This window comes from Equus caballus, chromosome 24, assembly GCF_041296265.1.
Source record: "Equus caballus isolate H_3958 breed thoroughbred chromosome 24, TB-T2T, whole genome shotgun sequence".
Taxonomy (NCBI): Eukaryota; Metazoa; Chordata; class Mammalia; order Perissodactyla; family Equidae; genus Equus; species Equus caballus.
In genome coordinates this window covers 10,256,018-10,275,210 of record NC_091707.1, presented here as the reverse complement: position 1 = coordinate 10,275,210, position 19,193 = coordinate 10,256,018, and positions in this window count along the sequence as shown.

Genomic DNA, 19,193 nt, shown 5'->3' with positions numbered 1-19,193 from the left:
CAGGTGCTTCCGGTGTCATTGGCATGTGGTTCCGGCATGTCTGAGAGGTGGTTCCAGCATGCCCGGCAGGCGGTTCCGGAGTGTCTGCCGAGTGGTTCTGGAGCCAGCCCGGCAGGTGATTCCGAAGAGTTCACCAAATGATTGTGGCGTAGCCGGCAGGTGATTTTGGCGTGTGAGGAAGGTGGTTCCGGCTAGTTGAGCAGGTGGATCAGGCGTGCTCGCCAGGGGGTTCAGGCGGGTCTGGCAGGTGGTTTCGGTCTGTTCGGGGAGTGGTTCCGGCATCTCAGGCACCTGGTTCTGGCACGTCTGAGAGGTGGTTCCGGCCGGCCGGAGAGGTGTTTCCGGAGTGTCCGCCAAGTGGTTCTGGCGTAGCTGAAAGTTGATGTTGGCGTGACAGGCATGTGGTTCCAGACAGCCCGGCAGGTGATTCCGGAGTGTCTGCCGTGTGGTTCTGGCGTAGCTGGCAGGTGATATTGGCGTGTCCAGCTGGTGGTTCCGGCGATCTCGGCAGGTGGTACCAGCGTTTCCGGAACATGGTTCTGGCACCTCTGAGAGATGGTTCCTGCATGCCAGGCAGGTGATTCGGGAGTGTCCGGCATGTGGTTCTGGCACCTCTGAGATGTGGGTCCGGCCTGCCCGGCATGTGGTTCCGGAGTGTCTGCCGAGTGGTTCTGGCGTAGTCGGCAGGTGATTCTGGCGTGTCCAGCAGGTGGTTCTGGGGAGAGGATCAAGTGGTTCCAGCATACTCGGCAGGTGGTTCTGGCGTGACCGGCACGAGGTTCTGGCACGTCTGAGAGTTGGTTCCGGCATGCCCGACAGGTGATTCCGGAGTGTCCGCCACGTGGTTCTGGCGTACCCGGCAGGTGATTTTGGCGTGTCTGGCAGGTGTTTCTTGCAAGTCGAGCATTTGGGTCAGGCATGCTCAGCAGGTGCTTCCGGCGTGTCTGGCACGTGTTTCTGGTGTGTCTGAGAGCTGCTTCTGGCATGTCCGGCAGATGATTCCGGAGTATCCACCAAGTGGTTGTGGCATACCCGGCAGGTGATTTTAGCGTGTCAGGTAGGTGGTTCCAGCGAGTTGAGTAGGTGGTTCCAGCGTGCTCGGCAGGTGGTTCAGGCAGGTCTGGCAGGTGGTTTCGGTCTGTTCGGTGTGTACTTCCGGCATCTCAGGCACATGGTTCTGGAAAGTCTGAGAGGCGGTTCCGGCATGCCCGACAGGTGATTCCGGAGTGTTCGCCAAGTGGTTCGGGCGTAGCCGGCAGGTCATTTTGCATGTCCAGTGGTGGTTCCGGCGAGTCGAGCTGGTGGTTCCGGCGTGTCCGGCAGGTGGTTCTGGCGTGACCGGCACGAGGTTCTGGCACGTCTGAGAGTTGGTTCCGGCATGCCCGACAGGTGATTCCGGAGTGTCCGCCACGTGGTTCTGGCGTACCTGGCAGGTGATTTTGGCGTGTCTGGCAGGTGTTTCTGGCAAGTCGAGCACTTGGCTAAGGCATGATCAGCAGGTGCTTCCGTCATGTCTGGCACGTGGTTCTGGTGTGTCTGAGAGCTGGTTCTGGCATGTCCGGCAGATGATTCCGGAGTGTCCACCAAGTGGTTGTGGCATACCCGGCAGGCGATTTTAGCGTGTCAGGTAGGTGGTTCCGGTGAGTCGATTAGGTGGTTAAGGCGTGCTCGGCAGGTGGTTCAGGCGGGTCTGGCAGGTGGTTTCGGTCTGTTCGGGGAGTGGTTCCGGCATCTCAGGCACATGGTTCTGGCACGTCTGAGAGGTGGTTCCGGCCGGCCGGAGAGGTGTTTCCGGAGTGTCCGCCAAGTGGTTCTGGCGTAGCTGAAAGGTGATGTTGGCGTGACCGGCAGGTGGTTCCAGCCAGCCCGGCAGGTGATTCCGGAGTGTCTGCCGTGTGGTTCTGGCGTAGCCGGCAGGTGATTTTGGCGTGTCCAGAGGGTGGTTTTGGCGAGTCGAGCAGGTGGTTCTGGCGTGCTCGGCAGGTGCTTCCGGTGTCATTGGCATGTGGTTCCGGCATGACTGAGAGGTGGTTCCGCCATGCCCGGCAGGTGATTCCGGAGTGTTCGCCAAGTGGTTCTGGCGTAGCCGGCAGGTGATTTTGCATGTCCGGCAATGGTTCCGGCGAGTCGAGCCGGTGGTTCCGGCATGTCCAGCAGGTGGTTCCGGCATGCCCGGCAGGTGATTCCGGAGTGTCAGGCATGTTGTTCTGGCACCTCTGAGAGGTGGTTCCGGCCTGCCCGGCAGGTGATACCGGAGTCTCCGGCATTTGGTTCTGGCACCTCTGAGAGGTGGTTCCGGAATGCCTGTCATGTGATTCCGGAGTGTCTGCCGAGTGGTTCTGGCGTTGCCGGCAGTTGATTTTGGCGTGTCCACTAGGTGGTTTTGGGGAGTGGATCAGCTGGTTCCGGCATACTCGGCAGGTTGTACCGGCGTGTCCAGAACATGGTTCTGGCAAGTCTGAGAGGTGGTTCCGGCACGCCCGACAGGTGATTCCGGAGCGTCCGCCAAGTGTTTCTGGCGTACCCGGCAGGTGATTTTGGCATGTCCGACAGGTGTTTCTTGTGAGTCGAGCAGGTGGCTCAGGCATGCTCAGCTGGTGCTTCCGGCGTCTCTGGCACGTGCTTCTGGTTTGTCTGAGAGCTGGTTCTGGCATGTCCGGCAGATGATTCCGGAGTGTCCACCAAGTGGTTCTTGTATACCTGGCAGGTGATTTTGGCGTGTCAGGATGGTGGTTCCGGATAGTTGAGCAGGTGGATCAGGCGTGCTCGCTATGGGGTTCAGGCGGGTATGGCACGTGGTTTCGGTCTGTTCGGGGAGTGGTTCCGGCATCTCAGGCACATGGTTCTGGCACGTCTGAGAGGTGGTTGCGGCCGGCCCGACAGGTGTTTCCGGAGTGTCCGCCAAGTGGTTCTGGCGTAGGTGAAAGGTGATGTTGGCGTGACCGGCAGGTGGTTCCAGCCAGCCCGGCAGGTGATTCCGGAGTGTCTGCCGAGTGGTTCTGGTGTAGCCGGCAGGTGATTTTGGCGTGTCCAGCAGGTGGTTCCGGCGAGCTCGGCAGGTGGTACCGGCGTGTCCGGAACATGGTTCCGGCACGTCTGAGAGATGGTTCGGGCATGCCAGGCAGGTGATTCTGGAGTGTCCGGCATGTGGTTCTGGCACCTCTGAGAGGTGGTTCCGACGTGCCCAGCAGGTGGTTCCGGAGTGTCTGCTGATTGGTTCTGGCGTAGTCGGCAGGTGATTCTGGGGTGTCCAGCAGGTGGTGCTGGGTAGTGGATCAGGTGGTTCCGGCATACTCGTCACGCAGTACTGGCGTGTCCGGAACATGGTTCTGGCAAGTCTGAGAGGTGGTTCCGGCATGCCCGACAGGTGTTTCCGGAGTGTCCGCCAAGTGGTTCCGGCGTAGCTGAAAGGTGATGTTGGCGTGACCGGCAGGTGGTTCCAGACAGCCCGGCAGGTGATTCCGGAGTGTCTGCCGAGTGGTTCTGGTGTAGCCGCCAGGTGATTTTGGCGTGTCCAGCGGGTGGTTTTGGTGAGTCGAGCAGTTGGTTCTGGCGTGCTCGGCTGGTGCTTCCGGTGTCATTGGCATATGGTTCCGGCATGTCTGAGAGGTTGTTCCGCCATGCCCGGCAGGTGATTCCGGAGTGTTCGCCAAGTGGTTCTGGCGTAGCCGGCAGGTGATTTTGCATGTCCGGCAATGGTTACGGCTAGTCGAGCCGGTGGTTCCGGCATGTCCAGCAGGTGGTTACGGCATGCCCGGCAGGCGATACCGGAGTGTCCAGCATTTGGTTCTGGCACCTGTGAGAGGTGGTTCCGGAATGCCCGGCATGTGATTCCGGAGTGTCTGCCGAGTGGTTCTGGCATAGCCGGCAGGTGATTTTGGCGTGTCCAGCAGGTGGTTCCGGCGAGCTCGGCAGGTGGTTCCGGCATGTCCGGGACATGGTTCTGGCACGTCTGAGAATTGGTTCCGGCATGCCCGACAGGAGATTCCGGAGTGTCCGCCCAGTGGTTCTGGCGTAGGTGAAAGGTGATGTTGACGTGACCGGCAGGTGGTTCCAGCCAGCCCGGCAGGTGATTCCGGAGTGTCTGCCGATTGGTTCTGCTGTAGCCGGCAGGTGATTTTGGCGTGTCCAGCAGGTGGTTCCGGCGAGCTCGGCAGGTGGTACCGGCGTGTCCTGAACATGGTTCTGGCACGTCTGAGAGATGGTTCGGGCATGCCGGCAGGTGATTCTGGAGTGTCCGGCATGTGGTTCTGGCACCTCTGAGAGGTGGTTCCGACATGCCCAGCAGGTGGTTCCGGAGTGTCTGCCGATTGGTTCTGGCGTAATCGGCAGGTGATTCTGTGGTGTCCAGCAGGTGGTTCTGGGTAGTGGATCTGGTGGTTCCGGCATACTCGTCAGGTAGTACTGGCGTGTCCGGAACATGGTTCTGGCAAGTCTGAGAGGTGGTTCCCGCACGCCCGACAGGTGATTCCGGAGCGTCCGCCAAGTGGTTCTGGCATAGCTGGCAGGTGATGTTTGCGTGACCGGCAGTTGGTTCCAGCCAGTCAGGCAGGAGATTCCGAAGTGTTCACCAAATGGTTGTTGCGTATCCGGAAGGTGATTTTGGCCTGTCCAGCACGTGGTTTTGGCGAGTCGAGCAGGTGGTACTGGCGTGCTCGGCAGGTGCTTCCGGTGTCATTGTCATGTGGTTCCGGCATGTCTGAGAGGCGGTTCCGGCACGCCCGACAGGTGATTCCGGAGCGTCCGCCAAGTGTTTCTGGCGTACCCGGCATGTCATTTTGGCATGTCCGACAGGTGTTTCTTGCGAGTCGAGCAGGAGGCTCAGGCATGCTCAGCTGGTGCTTCCGGCATCTCTGGCACCTGGTTCTGGTGTGTCTGAGAGCTGGTTCTGGCATGTCCGGCAGATGATTCCGGAGTGTCCACCAAGTGGTTCTGGTATACCTGGCAGGTGATTTTGGCGTGTCAGGAAGTTGGTTCCGGCTAGTTGAGCAGGTGGATCAGGCGTGCTTGCTAGGGGCTTCAGGCGGGTCTGGCAGGTGGTTTCGGTCTGTTCGGGGAGTGGTTCCGCCATCTCAGGCTCATGGTTCTGGCACGTCTGAGAGGTGGTTCCGGCCGGCCCGACAGGTGTTTCCATGGTGTCCGCCAAGTGGTTCTGGCACAGCTGGCAGGTGATATTGGCGTGACCGGCAGGTGGTTCCAGCCAGCCCGGCAGGTGATTCCGGAGTGTCTGCCGTGTGGTTCTGGCGTAGCTGGCAGGTGATTTTGGCGTGTCCAGCAGGTGGTTCCGGCGAGCTCGGCAGGTGGTACCAGCGTGTCCGGAACATGGTTCTGGCACGTCTGAGAGATGGTTCCGGCATGCCCGGCAGGTGATTCGGGAGTGTCCGGCATGTGGTTCTGGCACCTCTGAGAGGTGGTTCCGGCATGCCAGGCAGGTGATTCTGGAGTGTTCGGCAAGTAGTTCTGGAACCTCTGAGAGGTGGTTCCGGCATGCCCGGCAGGTGGTTCCGGAGTGTCTGCCGAGTGGTTCTGGCGTAGTCGGCAGGTGATTCTGGCGTGTCCAGCAGGTGGTTCTGGGGAGTGGATCAGTTGGTTCCGGCATACTCGGCAGGTGGTACCGGCGTGTCCGGAACATGGTTCTGGCAAGTGTGAGAGGAGGTTCCGGCACGCCCGACAGGTGATTCCGGAGCGTCCGCCAAGTATTTCTGGCGTACCCGGCAGGTGATTTTGGCATCCGACAGGTGTATCTTGCGAGTCGAGCAGGTGGCTCAGGCATGCTCAGCTGTTGCTTCCGACGTCTCTGGCACGTGGTTCTGGTGTGTCTGAGAGCTGGTTCTGGCATGTCCGGCAGATGATTCCGGAGTGTCCACAAGTGGTTCTTGTATACCTGGCAGGTGATTTTGGCGTGTCAGGGAGTTGGTTCAGGCTAGTTGAGCAGGTGGATCAGGCGTGCTCGCCAGGTGGTCAGGCGGGTCTTGCAGGTGGTTTCGGTCTGTTCGGGGAGTGGTTCCGGCATCTCAGGCACATGGTTCTGGCACGTCTGAGAGGTGGTTCCGGCCGGCCCGACAGGTGTTTCCATGGTGTCTGCCAAGTGGTTCTGGCATAGCTGACAGGTGATGTTGGCGTGACCGGCAGGTGGTTCCAACAAGCCCGGCAGGTGATTCCGAAGAGTTCACCAAATGGTTGTGGCGTAGCCGGCAGGTGATTTTGGCGTGTCCAGCAGGTGGTTTTGGCGAGTCGAGCAGGTGGTTCTGGCGTGCTCGGCAGGTGCTTCCGGTGTCATTGGCATGTGGTTCCGGCATGTCTGAGAGGTGGTTCCGGCATGCCCGGTAGGTGATTCGGGAGTGTCCGGCATGTGGTTCTGGCACCTCTGAGAGGTGGTTCCGGGATGCCCGGCAGGTGATTCCGGAGTGTCCGGCATGCGGTTCTGGCACCTCTGAGAGGTGGTTCCGGCATGCCCGGCTGTTGGTTACGGAGTGTCTGCCAAGTGGTTCTGGAGTAGCCGGCAGGTGATTCTGGCGTATCCAGTAGGTGGTTCTGGAGAGTGGATCAGGTGGTTCCGGCATACTCGGCAGGTGGTACCGGCGTGTCCGGAACATGGTTTTGGCAAGTCTGAGAGGTGGTTCGGGCAGGCCCAACAGGTGATTCCGGAGTGTTCGCCAAGTGGTTCGCTCATAGCCGGCAGGTCATTTTGCATGTCCGGCGGTGGTTCCGGCAAGTCGAGCCGGTGGTTGCGGCGTATCCAGCAGGTGTTTCCGGTCTGTCCGGCAGGTGGTTCTGGCGTGACCGGCACGAGGTTCTGGCACGTCTGAGAGTTGGTTCCGGCATGCCCGACAGGTGATTCCGGAGTGTCCGCCACGTGGTTCTGACGTACCCGGCAGGTGATTTTGGCGTGTCAGGCAGGTGTTTATTGCAAGTCGAGCATTTGGCTCAGGCATGCTCAGCAGGTGCTACCGGCGTGTCTGGCACGTGGTTCTGGTGAGTCTGAGAGCTTGTTCTGGCATGTCCGGCAGATGATTCCGGAGTGTCCAACAAGTGGTTGTGGCATACCCGGCAGGTGATTTTAGCGTGTCAGGTAGGTGGTTCCGGCGAGTCGAGTAGGCGGTTCCGGCGTGCTCGGCAGGTGGTTCAGGCGGGTCTGGCAGGTGGTTTCGGTCTGTTCGGGGTGTGGTTCCGGCATCTCAGGCACATGGTTCTGGCACGTCTGATAGGTGGTTCCGGCCAGCCTGACAGGTGTTTCCATGGTGTCCGCCAAGTGGTTCTGGCATAGCTGGCAGGTGATGTTGGCGTGACCGGCAGGTGGTTCCAGCCAGCCCGGCAGGTGATTCCGAAGCGTTCACCAAATGGTTGTGGCGTAGCCGGCAGGTGATTTTGGCGTGTCCAGCAGGTGGTTTTGGCGAGTCGAGCAGGTGGTTCTGGCTTGCTCGGCAGGTGCTTCCGGTGTCATTGGCATGTGGTTCCGGCATGTCTTAGAGGTGGTTCCGCCATGCCCGGCAGGTGATTCCGGAGTGTTCGCCAAGTGGTTCTGTCGTAGACGGCAGGTGATTTTGCATGTCCAGCAATGGTTCCGGCGAGTCGAGCCGGTGGTTCCGGCATGTCCGGCATGTGGTTCCGGCATGTCCGGCAGGTGGTTCCGGCATGCCCGGCAGGTGATTCCGGAGTGTCCGGCATATGGTTCTGGCACCTCTGAGAGGTGGTTCCGGCATGCCCGGCAGGTGATACCGGATTGTTCGCCAAGTGGTTCTGGCGTAGCCGGCAGGTGATTTTGCATCTCCGGCAATGGTTCCGGCGAGTCGAGCCGGTGGTTCCGGAATGTCCGGCAGGTGGTTCCGGCATGTCCGGCAGCTGGTTTCGGCATGTTCAGCACGTGGTTCCAGCATGCCCTGCAGGTGATTCCGGAGTGTCCGGCATGTGGTTCTGGCACCTCTGAGAGGTGGTTCCGGCATGCCCGGCAGGTGGTTCCGGAGTGTCTGCCGAGTGGTTCTGGAGCCAGCCCAGCATGTGATTCCGAAGAGTTCACCAAATGGTTGTGGCCTAGCCGGCAGGTGATTTTGGCGTGTCAGGAAGTTGGTTCCGGCTAGTTGAGCAGGTGGATCCGGCGTGCTCGCCAGGGGGTTCAGGCGGGTCTGGCAGGTGGTTTCGGTCTGTTCGGGGAGTGGTTCCGGCATCTCAGGCACATGGTTCTGGCACGTCTGAGATGAGGTTGTGGCCGGCCCGACAGGTGATTCCGGAGTGTCTGCCGAGTGGTTCTGGCGTAGCCTGCACATGATTTTGGCATGTCCAGCAGGTGGTTCCGGCGAGCTCGGCAGGTGGTACCGGCGTGTCCGGAACATGGTTCTGGCACATCTGAGAGATGGTTCCGGCATGCCTGGCAGGTGAATCCGGAGTGTCCGGCATGTGGTTCTGGCACCTCTGAGAGGTGGTTCCGGCATGCTCGGCAGGTGGTTCCGGAGTGTCTGCTGAATGGTTCTGGCGTAGACGGCAGGTGATTCTGGCGTGTCCAGCAGGTGGTTCTGGGGAGAGGATCAGGTGGTTCCAGCACACCCGACAGGTGATTCCGGAGTGTTCGCCAAGTGGTTCTGGCGTAGCCGGCAGGTCATTTTGCATGTCCGGCGGTGGTTCTGGCGAGTCGAGCCGGTGCTTCCGGCGTGTCCGGCAGGTGGTTCTGGCATGACCGGCACGTGGTTCTGGCACCTCTGAGAGGTGGTTCCGGCATGCCCGGCAGTTGGTTACGGAGTGTCTGCCAAGTGGTTCTGGAGTAGCCGGCAGGTGATTCTGGCGTATCCAGAACGTGGTTCTGGGGAGTGGATCATGTGGTTCCGGCATACTCGGCAGGTGGTACCGGCGTGTCCGGAACATGGTTTTTGCAAGTCTGAGAGGTGGTTCGGGCAGGCCCGACAGGTGATTCCGGAGTTTTCGCCAAGTGGTTCTGGTATACCTGGCAGGTGATTTTGGCGTGTCAGGAAGTTGGTTCCGGCTAGTTGAGCAGGTGGATCAGGCGTGCTTGCTAGGGGCTTCAGGCGGGTCTGGCAGGTGGTTTCGGTCTGTTCGGGGAGTGGTTCCGCCATCTCAGGCTCATGGTTCTGGCACGTCTGAGAGGTGGTTCCGGCCGGCCCGTCAGGTGTTTCCATGGTGTCCGCCAAGTGGTTCTGGCACAGCTGGCAGGTGATATTGGCGTGACCGGCAGGTGGTTCCAGCCAGCCCGGCAGGTGATTCCGGAGTGTCTGCTGTGTGGTTCTGGCGTAGCTGGCAGGTGATTTTGGCGTGTCCAGCAGGTGGTTCCGGCGAGCTCGGCAGGTGGTACCAGCGTGTCCGGAACATGGTTCTGGCACGTCTGAGAGATGGTTCCGGCATGCCCGGCAGGTGATTCGGGAGTGTCCGGCATGTGGTTCTGGCACCTCTGAGAGGTGGTTCCGGCATGCCAGGCAGGTGATTCTGGAGTGTTCGGCAAGTAGTTCTGGAACCTCTGAGAGGTGGTTCCGGCATGCCCGGCAGGTGGTTCCGGAGTGTCTGCCGAGTGGTTCTGGCGTAGTCGGCAGGTGATTCTGGCGTGTCCAGCAGGTGGTTCTGGGGAGTGGATCAGTTGGTTCCGGCATACTCGGCAGGTGGTACCGGCGTGTAAGGAACATGGTTCTGGCAAGTCTGAGAGGCGGTTCCGGCATGCCCGACAGGTGATTCCATGGTGTCCGCCAAGTGGTTCTGGCATAGCTGGCAGGTGATATTGGCGTGACCGGCAGGTGGTTCCAGCAAGCCCGGCAGGTGATTCCGAAGAGTTCACCAAATGGTTGTGGCGTAGCCGGCAGGTGATTTTGGCGTGTCCAGCAGGTGGTTTTGGCGAGTCGAGCAGGTGGTTCTGGCCTGCTTGGCAGGTGCTTCCGTTGTCATTGGCATGTGGTTCTGGCATGTCTGAGAGCTGGTTCCGCCATGCCCGGCAGGTGATTCCGGAGTGTTCGCCAAGTGGTTCTGGCGTAGCCGGCAGGTGATTTTGCATGTCCGGCAATGGTTACGGCTAGTCGAGCCGGTGGTTCCGGCGAGTCGAGCCGGTGGTTCCGGCATGTACGGCAGGTGATACCGGAGTGTTCGCCAAGTGGTTCTGGCGTAGCCGGCAGGTGATTTTGCATGTCCGGCAATGGTTCCGGCGAGTCGAGCCGGTGGTTCCGGAATGTCCCGAAGGTGGTTCCGGCATGTCCGGCAGGTGGTTCCGGCATGTCCAGCACGTGGTTCCAGCATGCCAGGCAGGTGATTCCGGAGTGTCCGGCATGTGGTTCTGGCACCTCTGAGAGGTGGTTCCGGAATGCCTGGCCTGTGATTCCGGAGTTTCTGACGAGTGGTTCTGGCGTAGCCGGCAGTTGATTTTGGCGTGTCCACTAGGTGGTTCTGGGGAGTGGATCAGCTGGTTCCGGCATACTCGGCAGGTGGTACCGGCGTGTCCGGAACATGGTTCTGGCAAGTGTGAGAGGAGGTTCCGGCACGCCCGACAGGTGATTCCGGAGCATCCGCCAAGTATTTCTGGCGTACCCGGCAGGTGATTTTGGCATCCGACAGGTGTATCTTGCGAGTCGAGCAGGTGGCTCAGGCATGCTCAGCTGTTGCTTCCGACGTCTCTGGCACTTGGTTCTGGTGTGTCTGAGAGCTGGTTCTGGCATGTCCGGCAGATGATCCCGGAGTGTCCACAAGTGGTTCTTGTGTACCTGGCAGGTCATTTTGGCGTGTCAGGGAGTTGGTTCCGGCTAGTTGAGCAGGTGGATCAGGCGTGCTCGCCAGGTGGTCAGGCGGGTCTTGCAGGTGGTTTCGGTCTGTTCGGGGAGTGGTTCCGGCATCTCAGGCACATGGTTCTGGCACGTCTGAGAGGTGGTTCCGGCCGGCCCGACAGGTGTTTCCATGGTGTCTGCCAAGTGGTTCTGGCATAGCTGGCAGGTGATGTTGGCGTGACCGGCAGGTGGTTCCAACAAGCCCAGCAGGTGATTCCGAAGAGTTCACCAAATGGTTGTGGCGTAGCCGGCAGGTGATTTTGGCGTGTCCAGCAGGTGGTTTTGGCGAGTCGAGCAGGTGGTTCTGGCGTGCTCGGCAGGTGCTTCCGGTGTCATTGGCATGTGGTTCCGGCATGTCTGAGAGGTGGTTCCGGCATGCCCGGCAGGTGATTCGGGAGTGTCCGGCATGTGGTTCTGGCACCTCTGAGAGGTGGTTCCGCGATGCCCGGCAGGTGATTCCGGAGTGTCCGGCATGCGGTTCTGGCACCTCTGAGAGGTGGTTCCGGCATGCCCGGCTGTTGGTTACGGAGTGTCTGCCAAGTGGTTCTGGAGTAGCCGGCAGGTGATTCTGGCGTATCCAGTAGGTGGTTCTGGAGAGTGGATCAGGTGGTTCCGGCATACTCGGCAGGTGGTACCGGCGTGTCCAGAACATGGTTTTGGCAAGTCTGAGAGGTGGTTCGGGCAGGCCCAACAGGTGATTCCGGAGTGTTCGCCAAGTGGTTCGCTCATAGCCGGCAGGTCATTTTGCATGTCCGGCGGTGGTTCCGGCGAGTCGAGTCGGTGGTTGCGGCGTATCCAGCAGGTGTTTCCGGTCTGTCCGGCAGGTGGTTCTGGCGTGACCGGTACGAGTTTCTGGCACGTCTGAGAGTTGGTTCCGGCATGCCCGACAGGTGATTCCGGAGTGTCCGCCACGTGGTTCTGGCGTACCCGGCAGGTGATTTTGGCGTGTCAGGCAGGTGTTTCTTGCAAGTCGAGCATTTGGCTCAGGCATGCTCAGCAGGTGCTACCGGCGTGTCTGGCACGTGGTTCTCGTGAGTCTGAGAGCTTGTTCTGGCATGTCCGGCAGATGATTCCGGAGTGTCCAACAAGTGGTTGTGGCATACCCGGCAGGTGATTTTAGCGTGTCAGGTAGGTGGTTCCGGCGAGTCGAGTAGGCGGTTCCGGCGTGCTCGGCAGGTGGTTCAGGCGGGTCTGGCAGGTGGTTTCGGTCTGTTCGGGGTGTGGTTCCGGCATCTCAGGCACATGGTTCTGGCACGTCTGATAGGTGGTTCCGGCCAGCCTGACAGGTGTTTCCATGGTGTCCGCCAAGTGGTTCTGGCATAGCTGGCAGGTGATGTTGGCGTGACCGGCATGTGGTTCCAGCCAGCCCGGCAGGTGATTCCGAAGCGTTCACCAAATGGTTGTGGCGTAGCCGGCAGGTGATTTTGGCGTGTCCAGCAGGTGGTTTTGGCGAGTCGAGCAGGTGTTTCTGGCTTGCTCGGCAGGTGCTTCCGGTGTCATTGGCATGTGGTTCCGGCATGTCTTAGAGGTGGTTCCGCCATGCCCGGCAGGTGATTCCGGAGTGTTCGCCAAGTGGTTCTGTCGTAGACGGCAGGTGATTTTGCATGTCCAGCAATGGTTCCGGCGAGTCGAGCCGGTGGTTCCGGCATGTCCGGCATGTGGTTCCGGCATGTCCGGCAGGTGGTTCCGGCATGCCCGGCAGGTGATTCCGGAGTGTCCGGCATATGGTTCTGGCACCTCTGAGAGGTGGTTCCGGCATGCCCGGCAGGTGATACCGGATTGTTCGCCAAGTGGTTCTGGCGTAGCCGGCAGGTGATTTTGCATGTCCGGCAATGGTTCCGGCGAGTCGAGCCGGTGGTTCCGGAATGTCCGGCAGGTGGTTCCGGCATGTCCTGCAGCTGGTTCCGGCATGTCCGGCACGTGGTTCCAGCATGCCCTGCAGGTGATTCCGGAGTGTCCTTCATGTGGTTCTGGCACCTCTGAGAGGTGGTTCCGGCATGCCCGGCAGGTGATACCGGAGTCTCCTGCATTTGGTTCTGGCACCTCTGAGAGGTGGTTCCGGAATGCCTGGCCTGTGATTCCGGAGTGTCTGCCGAGAGGTTCTGGCGTAGCCGGGAGTTGATTTTGGCGTGTCCACTAGGTGGTTCTGGGGAGTGGATCAGCTCGTTCCGGCATACTCAGCAGGCGGTACCGGCGTGTCCAGAACATGATTCTGGCAAGTCTGAGAGGTGGTTCCGGCACGCCCGACAGGTGATTCCGGAGCGTCCGCCAAGTGTTTCTGGCGTACCCGGCAGGTGATTTTGGCATGTCCGACAGGTGTTTCTTGCGAGTCGAGCAGGTGGCTCAGGCATGCTCAGCTGGTGCTTCCCGCGTCTCTGGCACGTGCTTCTGGTTTGTCTGAGAGCTGGTTCTGGCATGTCCGGCAGATGATTCCGGAGTGTCTACCAAGTGGTTCTTGTATACCTGGCAGGTGATTTTGGCGTGTCAGGAAGGTGGTTCCGGATAGTTGAGCAGGTGGATCAGGCGTGCTCGCCAGGGGGTTCAGGCGGGTCTGGCACGTGGTTTCGGTCTGTTCGGGGAGTGGTTCCGGCATCTCAGGCACATGGTTCTGGCACGTCTGAGAGGTGGTTGCGGCCGGCCCGACAGGTGTTTCCGGAGTGTCCGCCCAGTGGTTCTGGCGTAGGTGAAAGGTGATGTTGACGTGACCGGCAGGTGGTTCCAGCCAGCCCGGCAGGTGATTCCGGAGTGTCTGCCGATTGGTTCTGCTGTAGCCGGCAGGTGATTTTGGCGTGTCCAGCAGGTGGTTCTGGCGAGCTCGGCAGGTGGTACCGGCGTGTCCTGAACATGGTTCTGGCACGTCTGAGAGATGGTTCGGGCATGCCGGCAGGTGATTCTGGAGTGTCCGGCATGTGGTTCTGGCACCTCTGAGAGGTGGTTCCGACATGCCCAGCAGGTGGTTCCGGAGTGTCTGCCGATTGGTTCTGGCGTAATCGGCAGGTGATTCTGTGGTGTCCAGCAGGTGGTTCTGGGTAGTGGATCAGGTGGTTCCGGCATACTCGTCAGGTAGTACTGGCGTGTCCGGAACATGGTTCTGGCAAGTCTGAGAGGTGGTTCCCGCACGCCCGACAGGTGATTCCGGAGCGTCCGCCAAGTGGTTCTGGCATAGCTGGCAGGTGATGTTTGCGTGACCGGCAGTTGGTTCCAGCCAGTCAGGCAGGAGATTCCGAAGTGTTCACCAAATGGTTGTTGCGTATCCGGAAGGTGATTTTGGCCTGTCCAGCACGTGGTTTTGGCGAGTCGAGCAGGTGGTACTGGCGTGCTCGGCAGGTGCTTCCGGTGTCATTGTCATGTGGTTCCGGCATGTCTGAGAGGCGGTTCCGGCACGCCCGACAGGTGATTCCGGAGCGTCCGCCAAGTGTTTCTGGCGTACCCGGCATGTCATTTTGGCATGTCCGACAGGTGTTTCTTGCGAGTCGAGCAGGAGGCTCAGGCATGCTCAGCTGGTGCTTCCGGCATCTCTGGCACCTGGTTCTGGTGTGTCTGAGAGCTGGTTCTGGCATGTCCGGCAGATGATTCCGGAGTGTCCACCAAGTGGTTCTGGTATACCTGGCAGGTGATTTTGGCGTGTCAGGAAGTTGGTTCCGGCTAGTTGAGCAGGTGGATCAGGCGTGCTTGCTAGGGGCTTCAGGCGGGTCTGGCAGGTGGTTTCGGTCTGTTCGGGGAGTGGTTCCGCCATCTCAGGCTCATGGTTCTGGCACGTCTGAGAGGTGGTTCCGGCCGGCCCGACAGGTGTTTCCATGGTGTCCGCCAAGTGGTTCTGGCACAGCTGGCAGGTGATATTGGCGTGACCGGCAGGTGGTTCCAGCCAGCCCGGCAGGTGATTCCGGAGTGTCTGCCGTGTGGTTCTGGCGTAGCTGGCAGGTGATTTTGGCGTGTCCAGCAGGTGGTTCCGGCGAGCTCGGCAGGTGGTACCAGCGTGTCCGGAACATGGTTCTGGCACGTCTGAGAGATGGTTCCGGCATGCCCGGCAGGTGATTCGGGAGTGTCCGGCATGTGGTTCTGGCACCTCTGAGAGGTGGTTCCGGCATGCCAGGCAGGTGATTCTGGAGTGTTCGGCAAGTAGTTCTGGAACCTCTGAGAGGTGGTTCCGGCATGCCCGGCAGGTGGTTCCGGAGTGTCTGCCGAGTGGTTCTGGCGTAGTCGGCAGGTGATTCTGGCGTGTCCAGCAGGTGGTTCTGGGGAGTGGATCAGTTGGTTCCGGCATACTCGGCAGGTGGTACCGGCGTGTCCGGAACATGGTTCTGGCAAGTGTGAGAGGAGGTTCCGGCACGCCCGACAGGTGATTCCGGAGCGTCCGCCAAGTATTTCTGGCGTACCCGGCAGGTGATTTTGGCATCCGACAGGTGTATCTTGCGAGTCGAGCAGGTGGCTCAGGCATGCTCAGCTGTTGCTTCCGACGTCTCTGGCACGTGGTTCTGGTGTGTCTGAGAGCTGGTTCTGGCATGTCCGGCAGATGATTCCGGAGTGTCCACAAGTGGTTCTTGTATACCTGGCAGGTGATTTTGGCGTGTCAGGGAGTTGGTTCAGGCTAGTTGAGCAGGTGGATCAGGCGTGCTCGCCAGGTGGTCAGGCGGGTCTTGCAGGTGGTTTCGGTCTGTTCGGGGAGTGGTTCCGGCATCTCAGGCACATGGTTCTGGCACGTCTGAGAGGTGGTTCCGGCCGGCCCGACAGGTGTTTCCATGGTGTCTGCCAAGTGGTTCTGGCATAGCTGACAGGTGATGTTGGCGTGACCGGCAGGTGGTTCCAACAAGCCCGGCAGGTGATTCCGAAGAGTTCACCAAATGGTTGTGGCGTAGCCGGCAGGTGATTTTGGCGTGTCCAGCAGGTGGTTTTGGCGAGTCGAGCAGGTGGTTCTGGCGTGCTCGGCAGGTGCTTCCGGTGTCATTGGCATGTGGTTCCGGCATGTCTGAGAGGTGGTTCCGGCATGCCCGGTAGGTGATTCGGGAGTGTCCGGCATGTGGTTCTGGCACCTCTGAGAGGTGGTTCCGGGATGCCCGGCAGGTGATTCCGGAGTGTCCGGCATGCGGTTCTGGCACCTCTGAGAGGTGGTTCCGGCATGCCCGGCTGTTGGTTACGGAGTGTCTGCCAAGTGGTTCTGGAGTAGCCGGCAGGTGATTCTGGCGTATCCAGTAGGTGGTTCTGGAGAGTGGATCAGGTGGTTCCGGCATACTCGGCAGGTGGTACCGGCGTGTCCGGAACATGGTTTTGGCAAGTCTGAGAGGTGGTTCGGGCAGGCCCAACAGGTGATTCCGGAGTGTTCGCCAAGTGGTTCGCTCATAGCCGGCAGGTCATTTTGCATGTCCGGCGGTGGTTCCGGCAAGTCGAGCCGGTGGTTGCGGCGTATCCAGCAGGTGTTTCCGGTCTGTCCGGCAGGTGGTTCTGGCGTGACCGGAACGAGGTTCTGGCACGTCTGAGAGTTGGTTCCGGCATGCCCGACAGGTGATTCCGGAGTGTCCGCCACGTGGTTCTGACGTACCCGGCAGGTGATTTTGGCGTGTCAGGCAGGTGTTTATTGCAAGTCGAGCATTTGGCTCAGGCATGCTCAGCAGGTGCTACCGGCGTGTCTGGCACGTGGTTCTGGTGAGTCTGAGAGCTTGTTCTGGCATGTCCGGCAGATGATTCCGGAGTGTCCAACAAGTGGTTGTGGCATACCCGGCAGGTGATTTTAGCGTGTCAGGTAGGTGGTTCCGGCGAGTCGAGTAGGCGGTTCCGGCGTGCTCGGCAGGTGGTTCAGGCGGGTCTGGCAGGTGGTTTCGGTCTGTTCGGGGTGTGGTTCCGGCATCTCAGGCACATGGTTCTGGCACGTCTGATAGGTGGTTCCGGCCAGCCTGACAGGTGTTTCCATGGTGTCCGCCAAGTGGTTCTGGCATAGCTGGCAGGTGATGTTGGCGTGACCGGCAGGTGGTTCCAGCCAGCCCGGCAGGTGATTCCGAAGCGTTCACCAAATGGTTGTGGCGTAGCCGGCAGGTGATTTTGGCGTGTCCAGCAGGTGGTTTTGGCGAGTCGAGCAGGTGGTTCTGGCTTGCTCGGCAGGTGCTTCCGGTGTCATTGGCATGTGGTTCCGGCATGTCTTAGAGGTGGTTCCGCCATGCCCGGCAGGTGATTCCGGAGTGTTCGCCAAGTGGTTCTGTCGTAGACGGCAGGTGATTTTGCATGTCCAGCAATGGTTCCGGCGAGTCGAGCCGGTGGTTCCGGCATGTCCGGCATGTGGTTCCGGCATGTCCGGCAGGTGGTTCCGGCATGCCCGGCAGGTGATTCCGGAGTGTCCGGCATATGGTTCTGGCACCTCTGAGAGGTGGTTCCGGCATGCCCGGCAGGTGATACCGGATTGTTCGCCAAGTGGTTCTGGCGTAGCCGGCAGGTGATTTTGCATCTCCGGCAATGGTTCCGGCGAGTCGAGCCGGTGGTTCCGGAATGTCCGGCAGGTGGTTCCGGCATGTCCGGCAGCTGGTTTCGGCATGTTCAGCACGTGGTTCCAGCATGCCCTGCAGGTGATTCCGGAGTGTCCGGCATGTGGTTCTGGCACCTCTGAGAGGTGGTTCCGGCATGCCCGGCAGGTGGTTCCGGAGTGTCTGCCGAGTGGTTCTGGAGCCAGCCCAGCATGTGATTCCGAAGAGTTCACCAAATGGTTGTGGCCTAGCCGGCAGGTGATTTTGGCGTGTCAGGAAGTTGGTTCCGGCTAGTTGAGCAGGTGGATCCGGCGTGCTCGCCAGGGGGTTCAGGCGGGTCTGGCAGGTGGTTTCGGTCTGTTCGGGGAGTGGTTCCGGCATCTCAGGCACATGGTTCTGGCACGTCTGAGATGAGGTTGTGGCCGGCCCGACAGGTGATTCCGGAGTGTCTGCCGAGTGGTTCTGGCGTAGCCTGCACATGATTTTGGCATGTCCAGCAGGTGGTTCCGGCGAGCTCGGCAGGTGGTACCGGCGTGTCCGGAACATGGTTCTGGCACATCTGAGAGATGGTTCCGGCATGCCTGGCAGGTGAATCCGGAGTGTCCGGCATGTGGTTCTGGCACCTCTGAGAGGTGGTTCCGGCATGCTCGGCAGGTGGTTCCGGAGTGTCTGCTGAATGGTTCTGGCGTAGACGGCAGGTGATTCTGGCGTGTCCAGCAGGTGGTTCTGGGGAGAGGATCAGGTGGTTCCAGCACACCCGACAGGTGATTCCGGAGTGTTCGCCAAGTGGTTCTGGCGTAGCCGGCAGGTCATTTTGCATGTCCGGCGGTGGTTCTGGCGAGTCGAGCCGGTGCTTCCGGCGTGTCCGGCAGGTGGTTCTGGCATGACCGGCACGTGGTTCTGGCACCTCTGAGAGGTGGTTCCGGCATGCCCGGCAGTTGGTTACGGAGTGTCTGCCAAGTGGTTCTGGAGTAGCCGGCAGGTGATTCTGGCGTATCCAGAACGTGGTTCTGGGGAGTGGATCATGTGGTTCCGGCATACTCGGCAGGTGGTACCGGCGTGTCCGGAACATGGTTTTTGCAAGTCTGAGAGGTGGTTCGGGCAGGCCCGACAGGTGATTCCGGAGTTTTCGCCAAGTGGTTCTGGCATAGCTGGCAGGTGATGTTGGCGTGACCGGCAGGTGGTTCCAGCCAGCCCGGCAGGTGATTCCGAAGCGTTCACCAAATGGTTGTGGCGTAGCCGGCAGGTGATTTTGGCGTGTCCAGCAGGTGGATTTGGCGAGTCGAGCAGGTGGTTCTGTCGTGCTCGGCAGGTGCTTCCGGTGTCATTGGCATGTGGTTATGGCATGTCTGAGAGGTGGTTCCGCCATGCCCGGCAGGTGATTCCGGAGTGTCCGGCATGTGGTTCTGGCAGCTCTGAGAGGTGGTTCCGGCATGCCCGGCAGGTGATACCGGAGTGTTCGCCAAGTGGTTCTGGCGTAGCCGGCAGGTGATTTTGCATGTCCGGCAATGGTTCCGGCGAGTCGAGCCGGTGGTTCCGGAATGTCCCGAAGTTGGTTCCGGCATTTCCGGCAGGTGGTTCCGGCATGTCCAGCACGTGGTTCCAGCCAGCCCAGCAGGTGATTCCGGAGTGTCTGTCGAGTGGTTCTGGTGTAGCCCGCCTGTGATTTTGGCGTGTCCAGCAGGTGGTTCCGGCGAGCTCGGCAGGTGGTACCAGCGTGTCCGGAACATGGTTCTGGCATGTCTGAGAGATGGTTCCGTCATGCCAGGCAGGTGATTCCAGAGTGTCCGGCATGTGGTTCTGGCACCTCTGAGAGGTGGTTCCGGCATGCCCGGCAGGTGATTCCGGAGTGTCCGGCATTTGGTTCTGGCACCTCTGATAGGTGGTTCCGGCATGCCCGGCAGGTTGTTCCGGAGTGTCTGCCGAGTGGTTCTGGCGTAGTCGGCAGGTGATTCTGGCGTGTCCAGCAGGTGGTTCTGGGGAGTGGATCAGGTGG